Raw genomic sequence first — 15,357 nt, 5'->3', positions numbered from 1 at the left:
TCGTAGGATTGAGCCCTGCTTCCAGCTCCGCACTCAACAGAGTGTGCTTGTCCCTTTCCCTCTGCTCCTCCCCTGCCCTCTCTGTCTCTCAAATAAATAAAGAGATAAAATCTTCAAAAAAAAAAAAAAAGAGGTATCATAAACAAAATAGGAAAGAAATAAATTGTTATTAATATTACACAGAGTAGTCCAGTATTATACTGAGTATTCCAGGCCAAGTGTGACAATGTTGGCAAGCTTTTTGATGGAATCTAATTTAAAAGAAGCTTGGTCATGTTTCAGTTTGCAGAGTCAATAATTCCTTTTAATAAAATGGTAAATCTGTGACTCTTTGCTCCTGTTTAAGCTGTTTAGAATAACTCTCTGTAACTTTTAAATCTTCAGAGGGGAAAAGTCAAGGTTTTCTTTAGTAAAGGCTCATAAAGGTAGTTTATATCAGCAGGAATGCAGAGAAAACAGACAGATGGAGCTTTCTGGATAAGGACAGGAGGGGACAGAGTTCTTTGAAATGAAAAATCCTGCTTTGGCAATCACTGAGTGCATTTTTCACTCATAGGTCTGTCCTTCCAAGATAGGTCCATGCCCTGCTAAGGGCTTATTTGTCCTCCTCACTCTGAGCACCAGATACACAATCCCAGTTAGTCCTTCTAAAGCGCTACAGGTTTTCTTTGGGACCAGTTAAGCAGCAATGTCCACAATAGCCAAACTGTGGAAAGAGCCAAGATGTCCATTGACAGATGAATGGATAAAGAAGATGTGGTATATATATATATACAATGGAATATTATGCAGCCATCAAAAGGAATGAGATCTTGCCATTTGCAACGACGTGGATGGAACTGGAGGGTATTATGTTGAGCGAAATAAGTCAAACAGAGAAAGACATGTATCATATGATCTCACTGATATGAGGAATTCTTAATCACAGGAAACAAACTGAGGGTTGCTGGAGTGGGGGGTGGGGTGGGAGGGATGGGGTGACTGGGTGATAGACACTGGGGAGGGTATGCGCTCTGGTAAGCGCTGTGAATTGTGCAAGACTGTTGAATCTCAGATCTGTACCTCTGAAACAAATAATGCAATATATGTTAAGAAAAAAAAAAAAAGAAGAAGAAGAAGAAGAAGAAGGTAGCGGGAGGGGAAGAATGAAGCGGGGGAAATCGGAGGGGTAGACGAACCATGAGAGACGATGGACTCTGAAAAACAAACTGAGGGTTCTAGAGGGGAGGGGGGTGGGAGGATGGGTTAGCCTGGTGGTGGGTATTGAGGAGGGCACATTCTGCATGGAGCACTGGGTGTTATGCACAAACAATGAATCATGGAACACTACATCTAAAACTAATGATGTAATGTATGGGGATTAACATAAGAAGAATAAAAAAAAATATGACTTGAGAAAGAAAAAATAAATAAATAAAATAAAATAAAATACTAGACATTAAAAGCATGTGATTCATGACTGAAGTCCTTCACCCTTGCATTCCCAGATGGTTTTTAGGCTTGATTTAACAATTCTTCACCTATTCACATTTCTATTGAAAGTATTGCTTCGTTATCATACTGAATATAGATTTTGTGGATGAAGTTTACCTTGTATGAGTGAAAGGGCTGGTTTCTGGCTTCAGTGCATTATCAGTGAATGATGTATAAGAACATAGTGTGGATGCACACACACACACAAACATACCTCAATGGCTAAAAGTGCTTAAAATAAATGTTCATTCTGTATTTGACCTGAGGATCATACAAAAAAGCTCAACTTAACGTGTCATATCTCATTAAAGGGGAGCGTTAGACTTGAATTACTTATCAAGGTAACATCCTTATTTTTCATGATATCAGTGAGTTCTCCTTTTTTGGAGTAATAAATGGGCTCTTGCCCATTTCTACTTTCTACTTTCAGGGAGCAGGATAATTAGTAAAAGTTTTCTTTTGCTGCAGGTATTCTGAGAGGTCTACATACTAGGGAAGAGGATTTCTACTGCTTTTGGAAACCTGTTTAATAGCTGTCTTAATTTGTGTACTAGCTGTTTACCATACTGGAAAGAATGAAAAGCAATAACCAGGATTTAGGCCTTTTTTTTTTTTTTTTTTTTTTTTTTTTTTTTTGAGTAACTGTGAGCAGGAGCTTCTCCCTTCTCCGAAGGGGTCCCCTGCAGCCTAAAGAAGTAGTAAAAGTCCTTTTCCTCAGGAGTCAATTAACATGGGGACATCTTAGTGCAACTCTGTTTTGAAAATTACTTTCCAATCTTAAGCTAATTATCTAATTGTATTTACCCTTGGCAGTTAATTTGAGTAAGTCTACCATTCTGAGTCTTAGGCAATATCTAAGATGAGATGGTTATAAGTAAGATTCCTTAAAGTCTGTTGGAGATCAAAATTTTCTATGTTCACGATCCAATTTCACTTGTAAAGAAAGGTAAAAGAAAGTGATGGGTATACTTGTGCTTCTTGTTTTAAAAGAAATCAGGTAAAAACAGACTCCACAGAAAGGTTTACCAAAAGTTCCAAAATCTCCTTTACTTGTTAACCACAAAAACACAAAGAAACCTACAAAATAATATAGTAATAAAATTCTTTACAAGAAAGGATTTTTCTTTTTTTTTTTAAGATTTTATTTATTTATTCATGAGAGACAGAGAGAGAGAGAGAGAGAGGCAGAGGGAGAAGCAGGCTCCCAAGGAGCAGGGAGCCCGATGCGGGACTTGATCCCAGGACCCTGAGACCATGACTTGAGCCGAAGGCAGACGCTTAACCATCTGAGCCACCCAGGTGCCCAAGAAAGGATTTTTCAACAGGATAAATAATGTCTTAGAAAAAACATTATCTTTGGGCGCCTGGGTGGCTCAGTTGGTTGGGTGACTGCCTTCGGCTCAGGTCATGATCCTGGAGTCCCTGGATCGAGTCCCGCATTGGGCTCCCTGCTCGGCAGGGAGCCTGCTTCTGCCTCTGACCCTCCCCCCTCTCATGTGCTCTCTCTCTCTCATTCTCTCTGTCTCAAATAAATAAATAAAATCTTAAAAAAAAAAGAAAAAACATTATCTTAAAATGGTTTCAATATAAAGTAAAAAGAAAAAGTAAGTTCTTAGTAAGTTCTAAGTAGGCACATATAAATACCATGAGAAAAATAGGCTTTAGGGAATTAAAAAAAGCAAAAATTTAGCTATTGTGATGAAAGATGTGCTACAATTTCATATTTTGGGAAGTTTTGGATAGTCAAGAAACTTGTTATAATTACTACAACCAACACTATAGGATACAAGTCTATGTGTTGGGCGTTCTGTCTGAAGCAATGTTTCAGAGGTACACATGTGTAGTTGACCCTTAAGAAAAGAAAATACTGCCAATTTGCAGACTTTACCATACATTCAACATTTTGCTACAAACTTTCTTTGTTCTTAAATGCTTACTATATCACTTTTTAAATATCTAACCAGGTTAGAAGCATTAAAACCTCTTTATGTGGGGACTCTTTCAAATTATTATAAACTATGCAATATCTCTTTTGATGTCATACCTATAACAGTTAAACAATACATACTATAAGAATGAAATTAGGTTTAAACCCTCAGGGGTGATAGCTGTAATCATATGCATGTATAGGAAGTATACTGAAAGGCTTCCTACAAAGCCCCAGCCTACCATTATTATTAAAAGGCAAAACTTAATCTATACCAGGTGCCCACAGGGTAGGCACGAAGATAGAAGTATAGAATGATTGCCTTTTGCCTTTATATTTCTTCCTTTGAGGAAGAAAAAAAAAAGATCAATGTAAGAGCTGCTTATCTTAAATCCATAGGGTGCTATTTATATTTGCCACATTCATTCTAGGCTATCTACTTCTGGGGCATTTAATATTCATCTTTATTAGTTTTATTCTGATTGAGCACACAAGGTATTCTGGATCAAACAGATGTCTGATTAATCACCTTTAGTAAATATTAAGTGCATTGTCTCTCCTTGCCTCAGCCTTTACCCTTAGGGCAACATAATGAAAACCAAGCCAAATGTCCTGCATGAATAGCTGGACACTCATATGCAAGTGATGAAGAACATGGATTTTCTCCATTATATACAGGTGAAAGAGACTCATTCCATCTCCCATAAAGGAGAAAGAGTGAGGGGGGACCCTTTTGCTCCAGTGAGACTGGAGGGGAGGGACTTGGATTCTTACTCTTAACATTTTGGAAGGTAAATACACCTTCCAAAGGCCAGATAAACCCCTCTGTCTTTAACTTCTAAGACCTAGAGATAGCTCCTAGTTTCCTGACCTCATTTCTCCTTAAAATGTGAATACCTAGAAAAATAAGTCTTCAGCTCCCCTGCCACCTTGGGAGCTAACCTAAGTGCCTATCACAGGATGTATACAGTTAGCTTTTAGGGAGATGAGACAAGTTTTATTTTCCTGTTGTATCACAGCAATTAAGACCATTATAAGAGAAACAACTGGCTACAGATCTGATCCTTATGGTATGTAAGAGGGTTTCTTGGGAAAGTGAAAGTAAATGTTCTCTAACTTATATCTCCATGGCTTATGAGGCTAGGGCTTTTTACAGGCTCAATGGGAAATCCACAGTCCTATTTAAAGTATATATGTATATATGAATATTTATGTCTGTATATCTTATTCAAGGAGTTGAATTGGAAATTCTTTCAGGGACCTGTAACTTCATACTTTCTTGCAATGAATGAAGGAAGGAAGGTAGGAATATTTGTTCAATACCTAGTATGGACTAAGCAGGGGATACACAAATGAACAATGTGTGGTCCTTACCTTCAAGGAGCTTACAGTTTAGTATGTTTTCAATTTTGTTACATGTTATGTGCCAAGTACACAGCAAATGCTCAGAATAAATAAATAAGTCAATAAATGGGTCCCAGGTCGAAGTCTAAGGAAGTACCAATACAGCACAACTACATCTAATGTCATTTATGAAGTTAGCTAGAAGGAAATGCCTACTTCTTTGTGGTTAATATATTGTAGATATCTATTTAATACATCAAACATCTTTTAGCAATTACTTAGAATTCCAATTTGCTTCACTATGTCCCTTCATCATATCAAATAATATAATAATAAAGCACAATTGAATTAAAATTGAATATTTACATACTACCAATAAAGTTAACTAAATCCAGTTGATGAAATTAAACACAATTATATTTGGTAAAGTAAGACAATTAAACTAAAGATGGTTAAAATTAACTGGATGGAAAAAGATACCAGGCAAATGAAGATAAAATGAAAGAGGGGTTAAAAATATCAACTAAGAAAGCATACCTGAAGAAAAAACATTATTTTATATAAAGAAGTTTTAGGGGTGCTTGGGTGGCTCAGCTGGTTGAGTGTCCGACTCTTGATTTCAGCTCACGTCATTGTTCTCAGGGTCATGAGATCAAGCACCGTGTTGGGCTCTGTGCTGGGCATGGAGCCTGCTTAAGATTCTCTCTTTCCCTCTCCCTTTGCCCTTCTCTCTGCTCGCATGCATGTATGTTCCTTCTCTCTCTCAAAAAAAAAAATAAGTTTTATATATAGATGTTACACACACACACACACACACACACACATATGGATAGATAGATAAAAGTGTACCACAACATAACATTGATATGCTAAAAAGGCATCTTATATAAAATATTAAAAAAATTGAAAGAAGTCAATACTCATTGCATCCTTTGACTTTTTTTAAACTTGATAAATCAATTATATAATAAATAAGCATAAATTAGAGATTATCTCTTAGCAAACAATTTTTAGTTAAATATATCTATTGAATATATATAAATATTGGATATATATTTAAAATACACTAATAAGCCAAAGACACACATTTTAACTTCCCAGGTATGATACACTGGCAATATGTTTCAGAGGGCAAACCCAAGATTCCAAAAAGCAGAGCTGGGATCCCACAAGGCAGAGTCAAGAGGTCAGAAGTAAGAAACAAGATCACAGAAAGCAGAGCCAAGATCCCAAAGGGCAAAGTCAAGAGCCAAATGGTTCACACCCAGGCACTGAAACTGAGCCCTAATTAAGGAACTGACAATGTATGCCTGCTGGCCTTCAGAATTCCTAAGGGCAATGAGAGCAAAGGTCTCCAGTACTCCCTCTGCTTGAACAAGAAAAAAAATCTTTTTTTTTTTTTTTTTAAGATTTTATTTATTTATTTGACAGAGAGAGACACAGCGAGAGAGGGAACACAAGCAGGGGGAGTGGGAGAGGGAGAAGCAGGCTTCCCGCGGAGCACAGAGCCCGATGTGGGGCTCGATCCCAGGACCCTGGGATCACGACCTGATCTGAAGGCAGACGCTTAACGACTGAGCCACCCAGGCGCCCCTAAATAAAATCTTTAAAAAAAATGGTCACATATCAAGATTCACAGAAAAAACATAATAAATTCTGAGTATAATAAAATCAACCAGTAGATTAATAAACCGTAAACTCCAAACCTAAACCTTCTCAAACAGAAAGCAAAATGTTTGACCTCGTGGTTTATATACTGCCTTTTAGAAGATTGTCACTGGAGACTATGGTACTCCATCAGAAAGAAGAAAAGCCTGCTGCAGGACTGAGTTAGCATCATCTCAGTGTGCTAACACCAACCAAGCCACTCTGATCTCTCCTTTCTATTGATTGGTGTCTTGTTCCTGAATTTGCTAGCCTGAGAAGCATCCATTTTCATCTTTATGGTGATGATGTTAAAGCCCAAGGTTCAACTCTATTAAGCCTAGAAAATAATCTGATAAAAAAAAAAAATGTGCACCTTTTCTATTAGCCATCACTATTTTTTATTTCAAAAATCAATAGGAACATTGCCTTGGTTTTCATTATCTGACAACCTCACTATGTTAAGTGGATATGGTGGTCACACAAGATTCATAAATATAATAAAAAATGATTAAATGATTTGTATGCAAATACAGATAAAATACAGTAAAATAAATTATTTCTAGATCTGATCTAGTTTACTATTTGTTTGCTATTTACATTTCTTCACTTACAAATGAAGGAACATGTACATTAAAAGGATTATTCACCATGACCAAGTGGGATTTATCCCTGGGCTGCAAGGTTGGTTCAACAACCGCAAATCAATCAATGTGATACATTAACAAAAGAAAGAACAAGAATCATATGATCCTCTCAATAGATGCAGAAAAAGCTTTTGACAAAGTACAGCATCCTTTCTTGATCAAAACTCTTCAGAGTATAGGGATAGAGGGTACATACCTCAATTTCATAAAAGCCATCTATGAAAAACCTACAGCAAATATTATTCTCAATGGGGAAAAACTGAGAGCTTTCCCCCTAAGGTCAGGAACGCGGCAGGGATGTCCACTATCACCACTGCTATTCAACATAGTATTGGAAGTCCTAGCCACAGCAATCAGACAACAAAAAGAAATCAAAGGCATCCAAATCGGCAAAGAAGAAGTCAAACTCTCACTCTTTGCAGATGATATGATCCTTTATGTGGAAAACCCAAAAGACTCCACCCCAAAACTGCTAGAACTCATACAGGAATTCAGTAAAGTGGCAGGATATAAAATCAATGCACAGAAGTCAGTGGCATTCCTATACATCAACAACAAGACAGAAGAAAGAGAAATTAAGGAGTCCATCCCATTTACAATTGCACCCAAAACCATAAGATACCTAGGAATACATCTAACCAAAGAGACAAAGGATCTGTACTCAGAAAACTATAAAATACTCATGAAAGAAATTGAGGAAGACACAAAGAAATGGAAAAACGTTCCATGCTCATGGATTGGAAGAACAAATATTGTGAAGATGTCAATGCTACCTAGAGCAATCTACACATTCAATGCAATCCCCATCAAAATACCATCCACTTTTTTCAAAGAAATGGAACAAATCATCCTAAAATTTGTATGGAACCAGAAAAGACCCCGCATAGCCAGAGGAATATTGAAAAAGAAAAGCAAAGCCGGTGGCATCACAATTCCGGACTTCAAGCTCTATTACAAAGCTGTCATCATCAAGACAGCATGGTACTGGCACAAAAACAGACACATAGATCAATGGAACAGAATAGAGAGCCCAGAAATGGACCCTCAACTCTATGGTCAACTAATCTTCGACAAAGCAGGAAAGAATGTCCAATGGAACAAAGACAGTCTCTTCAACAAATGGTGTTGGGAAAATTGGATAGCCACATGCAGAAGAATGAAACTGGACCATTTCCTTACACCACACACAAAAATAGACTCCAAATGGTTGAAAGACCTCCATGTGAGACAGGAGTCCATCAAAATCCTAAAGGAGAACACAGGCAGCAACCTCTTTGACCTCAGCCGAAGCAACTTCTTCCTAGAAACATCGCCAAAGGCAAGGGAAGCAAGGGCAAAAATGAACTATTGGGACTTCATCAAGATAAAAAGCTTTTGCAAAGCAAAGGAAACAGTCAACAAAACCAAAAGACAACCGACAGAATGGGAGAAGATATTTGCAAATGACATATCAGATAAAGGGCTAGTACCCAAAATCTATAAAGAACTCATCAAACTCAACACCCAAAGAACAAAGAATCCAATCAAGAAATGGGCAGAAGACATGAACAGACATTTTTCAAAAGAAGACATCCAAATGGCCAACAGACACATGAAAAAGTGCTCAATATCGCTCAGCATCAGGGAAATCCAAATCAAAACCTCAATGAGATACCACCTCACACCAGTCAGAATGGCTAAAATTAACAAGTCAGGAAACGACTGATGTTGGCGGGCATGCGGAGAAAGGGGAACCCTCCTCCACTGTTGGTGGGAATGCAAGCTGGTGCAGCCACTCTGGAAAACTGTATAGAGGTTCCTCAAAAAGTTGAAAATAGAGCTACCATATGATCCAGCAATTGCACTACTGGGTATTTACCCCAAAGATACAAAAGTAGGGATCCGAAGGGCTATGTGCACCCCGATGTTTATAGCAGCAATGTCCACAATAGCCAAACTGTGGAAAGAGCCAAGATGTCCATCGACAGATGAATGGCTAAAGAAGATGTGGTATATATATATACAATGGAATATTATGCAGCCATCAAAAGGAATGAGATCTTGCCATTTGCAACGACGTGGATGGAACTGGAGGGTATTATGTTGAGTGAAATAAGTCAAACAGAGAAAGACATGTATCATATGATCTCACTGATATGAGGAATTCTTAATCACAGGAAACAAACTGAGTGTTGTTGGAGTGGGGGTGGGGTGGGAGGGATGGGGTGACTGGGTGATGGACACTGGGGAGGGTGTGTGCTGTGGTAAGCGCTGTGAATTGTGCAAGACTGTTGAATCTCAGATCTGTACCTCTGAAACAAATAATGCAATATATGTTAAGAAAAAAAAAAGAAGAAGAAGAAGAAGAAGGTAGTGGGAGGGGAAGAATGAAGCAGGGGGAAATCGGAGGGGTAGACAAACCATGAGAGATGATAGACTCTGAAAAACAAACTGAGGGTTCTAGAGGGGAGGGGGTGGGAAGATGGGTTAGCCTGGTGGTGGGTATTGAGGAGGGCACATTCTGCATGGAGCACTGGGTGTTGTGCACAAACAATGAATCATGGAACACTTCATCTAAAACTAATGATGTAACGTATGGGGATTAACATAAGAATAAAATAAAATAAAACAAAACAAAACAAAAAAACAAAAAAAACAAATGAAGGAACATATGTAGTCCTGTTAATAATTTTCTTGGCTTTATTTTGCAATACTTTAAAACATTTTTGTAAAGCAAATCCATTGTTAATTGCTTTCAACCATTGTAATATTCATGACACATTGATGGCTCTTATAGAAATATTTCACTTTACTATTCTAGCCTTAAAATGTTGTTTCATAACCTTAGGTAAGGACTTTGACTTACAAATCATAGTAATGATACAAAGGTTATCCATTTAGTAGTTGATTCATAAAGTATTTTCTAATTAATGCCATGTAATCTATTTAATCAATGCTGATGGCATTCCTATCTATCTTTCCCACTTGCTATTATTGTAGGTTTGAAAGATCTTAATTCACTGGGAAGTTAAGCTTGTTCAGGTTTAACCAAGTGCAATCTGGGCTGACTGATATAAATTCATTAGAAATTAGTATTGATTAAACAGCAAGGCAGGAAAATTTTCAGTGACAAAATTTTGTTTGATTGTTGTGTTTCTTTGCTTTCTGGTTTTGGTTTCAATTTTGTTTCCTAGGAATAAAATCCCAGTTTTCCCTAAAAAAGAATTTTGACTTAATAATACAGAGCTATTATACTGAAGGATGTGTCCAAGAGCTCCAGAAAAATCATTTGACTTCTCTGGAATCCACTTGCTTCAGCTCTGAGAAACATGGATTAGACCAGATAACATGTCAGTCCTTTTCCAACTTCACAGTGACAGGCTCCTTTATGCTCACATGCACAGAGCTTGTGAGCCCTGTTTGAATATGTGGACATAATTCTATTCTCTGTCTTCACACTTCCATCCATGTTGAGCATTTTAATAAGCTTCTCTACCTTCATTCTTGTATTTCATCTGGGATAATGAGTTCTGCCTTGTCTTTTTCCTATTATGAATATTTGTAATGAAATCATAAGATATGATATATTGGAAAATATTTTGTTCAGTGACGTTAAGATGTTAATAGTCCTTTAGAAGAGGTATAATATAAAGAGTTTAACTGCAAATATGAAAACAGAAAATACCAGAGATTAAAGTAACATATTTTATGGCAAAGCATGTCTTAAACCTAGTCTGGAGAGACTATATAGATTGAGGATTAGAATATCAGATAAAAGGAAGATTTTTTTTTTTCTTTTTAAAGGCAAAGCAAATATAAAGACTTGTTTTTACCCAGAACCTATCAGATAACGATTTGTCAAATGACAACATGCGTACATATGAATAAAATTTATGTCCTCTCTTACTGATTATTTGTTATGAATTATTATAGTCACAAACTAATAAATACCAGATCTAGAAGAGACCAGAAAACGTGCCATTTAGTTAAGAGAATTGGCTCACTATCACATGAAAATTATTAATGCACTGCCATTTAACAAAAAGATTTTTTAAAGTTGAGAATATAAACATATCCTTAACTGAAAATTAAGAGTCAATTTTGTTTATAAGTATTAAGTTAAACCATATGAAATTGTTGATATTGAGAATTTTAGGGCCCAGAAAAATGGCAATTTTATATGTTTCAACTTACCATAAAATGACTCTCCAATAGTTTTTAACTTTATTTTAAAAACACACACAGGGGTGCCCGTGTGTGTTAAATGTCCACCTCTTGATTTCGGTGGCTCAGGTCACGATCTCAGGGTCCTGGTATTGAGCCCCACGTCAGGCTCTGCACTCAGCCTGGAGTTGGCTTGAGATCCTCACCCTCTCCCTGTGCCCCTCCCCCCACATATGTGTGCACTCTCTCTCTGTCAAATAAATAGTAAATCTTTAAACACACATGTAAACACAGAGAAAAATTGTAAACTATCCAGCTGTAGATTGTGAAGTGCTTAAAAATAGTATTATTTTTTATTCCACTAATGGGGAATAGGCCAAAATACAAATCCATCATGTATACATTGAGAAACTAACTTGAATTCTATTATGTTTCTAAATGAAACGGCCAGACTGAAGAGTTTTTTGTTTTTTGTTTTTTTAAAGATTTTATTTATTTATTTGAGACAGAGAGAATGAGAGAGAGAGAGCACATGAGAGGGGGGAGGGTCAGAGGCAGAAGCGGGCTCCCTGCCGAGCAGGGAGCCCGATGCGGGACTCGATCCAGGGACTCCAGGATCATGACCTGAGCCGAAGGCAGTCGCTTAACCAACTGAGCCACCCAGGCGCCCCAGACTAAAGAGTTTTGATTGAATCTAAGATAATGCAAAAATACATGGGTAGTTTCAATTCTCATTAGCACCTTTCAAATATTTTTAATGAAGAAAATATAATACACATTGCTGATGCTAATGTCTCTAAATACATCTGGAAAAGAAGTACAGAGAGTGGGTTTCAGAAGGAAAATGAATTTAAGACAATTCAGGATAAGATTGCTTCAGGCAAAGGGAAGCCCATTTGCAGAGATGGAGAAGTAGACAAGCTGAATGTGTTCAAGGAACTCTGATAGGTCTGCGGGACTGAAGAAGGTTCACTGATGATTCCAGATCCCATCACTGGCCCCCCATGCAGTTATGAAGAGCACTCTATGGGGGCAGTATGACATCCATGGCCAGCTAGACAATCTCCGATAGCCTCCTGGTAGAGAAAATCTTTATGGTAATTCTACTTTCATTTTCACATACAGTCTGAAAATTAGACAAGGACAAACAAGGAAGTCTTTCCCAGCTTTTCCAGATTTTTGTCTGGAATAAAAATATTTTGTTTTTGTTGTTCAGTTATTTATAGGAGTAAGCAATCATTCCCAGTTTATAGCATAGGAGGATGCTTTCACCAAAAGCCTTGTGAGTCAAAAGTGGTCATTTATTTAATAAACATTTACTAAGTACTTACTATGCACTAGACTCTGAGCTAAACATTATAGGTATAAAGATGTAAACATAAAGTCTCTATCCTCAAGAAGGGTTTAGACCTATAAAAATATATTTCCAGGCATTACTGTAAAAATTTTGTTCTACCTTGAATAGGTTTACACCATGGGTGTTTTGTTCGTTTGTGAAATTTAGACTCTAATTTCATTACTCAAGACAGGGAACTGTGTAGAACTGAATCACACCAAGCTTTTCTTTGTGTGAGATTGGCATTGATCTCACACAAGCAAGCCGTGATTTTCCATTTCTACCAATGGAAGGAAGCTCCATGCGGGGTTCACCTACTTCTGTGCATTTCCTGCACTCCCTGGAGCTGCCTTTTGAGCCACTCTTTCAGGCTATCCCAGATGGATAGGTTCAGATTCCCAGGGCTAGGTGATACATAGTTGAACTTAAATGTGGTCTTCCTGTTGCCTGTGTGGATCTTACTAGTTTTACCAGTTTTTATCAGTTTTATTCAGAAATAGAAGGAAATAAGGATAGTGAAATACATATAGTGCCTCATACTTGTTTTATGTTTAATTTGTACAGAAAGTCCCCATTTGTGCAAGGCCCTGGGTTAATAATATCTCAACCTTCATTTCCAGTTTTCTAAGAGCATATCAATAATGATAAATGAGAAAAAATACATTTGTTTTCACATAAATAACAAGCAATATAAAAATCCTTTTGCTGTGATTAATTACTAGAAGGTTGAGGTATACATAGCTAAGACAAGTAAGATAAGGTTAAATAGACATTACCATGAGCGATCTTTTTTTTTTTTTTTCCTTTCAAAGGTACTTTTAACTTATTTGGATACTTGTTCCTCTCCATTAATAATCATGTGGTTTCCTAGGCTTCTCTTCCAACTGATTTGACTTCAATTTTGCTTGGGGAATATAGGTGACAGATTTAAGGCAACCTAGAATATGAGGCAACTGAGCCATTGGCAGATTAAATCAATGGACATAATTGCATTTTTAGAGCCAAACACCTCTTTGTAAATATATTTCTGATTTGTCTACCTTAGTAAAACATTTTTTTCTATCTACTGATTTGCAGATAAAGAACTATTTTGTATAATGCATAGACTATAATTAGTTTCTGGTTAGCTATGAAAAGCTCTTATCTTTAAAACAATCTAGCAGGCCAATTATTGTTTGCATAAAGCATATCGATATTTTCTTTTTTTGAATTTGTGTGCGTGTGTGTGTGTGTGTGTTCAACGAGATAAATACTGTGCTTTCACAGGTGTCTTTAGATATTTAGTTTATCTTCCAGTAGGTGGCAGTCTGTGATGTTAAAAGGATACACAGTATTATTCTGAAAGTTTTTAAACTACTTCATACACAACTAAAATGAGCAGAAGAAAAAAAACCTGCCTTTTATAGCTGCCTATTTATTCTTTGGAACAAATACAAGTTATATATTTATTTCCATTCTTCAAATAGTGACAAAATTGCTACTGTACAAATAGTGATTATGACATTTGTATGGTCATCCAGACTGTAAGAGAGGCTTGGAAGAACTGAGGCTGAAAACCACAATATTTGGGATAGTACATTTAATTTGAGCACACAGAAATAGGCAGCCATGCAAAAACTGTTTTGGGGAAAATGGTCAGTTATTTGACTCTTTTCTAGCATAGCTAAGAGTGAATGAAAAGATCACTTTATTTACCTTTTTTTCACCTTTTCTTATTCTATAAGGACAATGATCTTGTCATGTACAGAGGCATGAGTTTGCCTCTGTACACTTAAATTTATACTCTCAGTATCAATTACCTTTACTAGGCAAAAACGACAATTGTCATCGCCAAACTGGTACCACTAATGCTTGAGCCCAACCTACTAATATTAGTTTTCTGGAACTACATTAAATTCCATTCATCTGGGCAACAGAATTAAATGATTAAGTTGCTTTACTATCATGTTTTGTTTCCAATTGTTTCATTTCTTCCTTTCCTCCAGTCAGAATTTTTCTCAGCTGTGAGTCTTGTTTCTCATATCAATATTCACCGAATTTCATTTTCTACATCTACTACGGACATTCTGTATTCAAAGGAGTAGCAAACAGTACTCTAGTAAACACTATTGAACAAATTAATATAATTGTTTGTCAAATAAATAACATGTCAGATTGGCCCAATATTTTGCATAGAAATGAAAATAACAAATACTAAGCTTAAAGTGTGCTTATACAGATGGAAGGGAAAAAGCCCCACTTACAAAACAGAGGGAAAAATATATTAGGGACTGGTCCTCTCTTATTTATTCCTTGTTTGAACCCCAACACATTAGCTGCCTATTTCTATAGTATTGATTACTTCTCAGTGTGTCACATACGGTACTCGGTTATATATTTCTATAGTGAAAGAAAGAGAGAGACACCAGTCTCTCCAAGGAAACCTGGGCCTTCACCTTTTATCTAGCCTACACTGCACTGAGTTGGCCTAATTGTTATTTAGCCAGAAACAAAGGAAGACAACAACAAACAGCCCCAGCAATAAAAACTCAAATAACTTAAACCTCTTTGCTTTCATCCAGGATTGTCCACATTTGGAGGTTTGAATTAGGTTAAGTCTCAAATTTAAGAGTAAAATGTCATTCTTTTCTGAACAAGTCAAATAATTTTTCTACATTAAAATGAAAGATACTCTATAATCAAACTCATTCAAAAACTTGATCACCTATTTTGAAGCAGGGAGTATTTTACGTTTTAGAGATACTGCAAAGATGAAAATAATGTCTCTGCCTTACATAGTATGTTATTTTTAATCTGTTTGTAATCAATGGCCCAGTGGGATACACTAACACAAACACTGGTTA

The 15,357-nt window shown here is 36.7% G+C and overlaps 1 protein-coding gene across 1 annotated transcript in view; it reads right to left on the bottom strand.

The window, feature by feature from the left end:
• SNTG1 (syntrophin gamma 1) overlaps window positions 1-15,357 on the bottom strand; it is a 956,725-nt gene that overhangs the window by 419,395 nt on the left and 521,973 nt on the right. The window lies entirely within an intron of this gene.

Source organism: Mirounga leonina, unplaced genomic scaffold, assembly GCF_011800145.1.
Source record: "Mirounga leonina isolate KUSES-001 unplaced genomic scaffold, KU_Mleo_1.0 Mir_165, whole genome shotgun sequence".
NCBI lineage: Eukaryota > Metazoa > Chordata > Mammalia > Carnivora > Phocidae > Mirounga > Mirounga leonina.
Note: the sequence above shows the minus strand (reverse complement) of the source record. Positions and strands in the feature narration are given on the sequence as shown.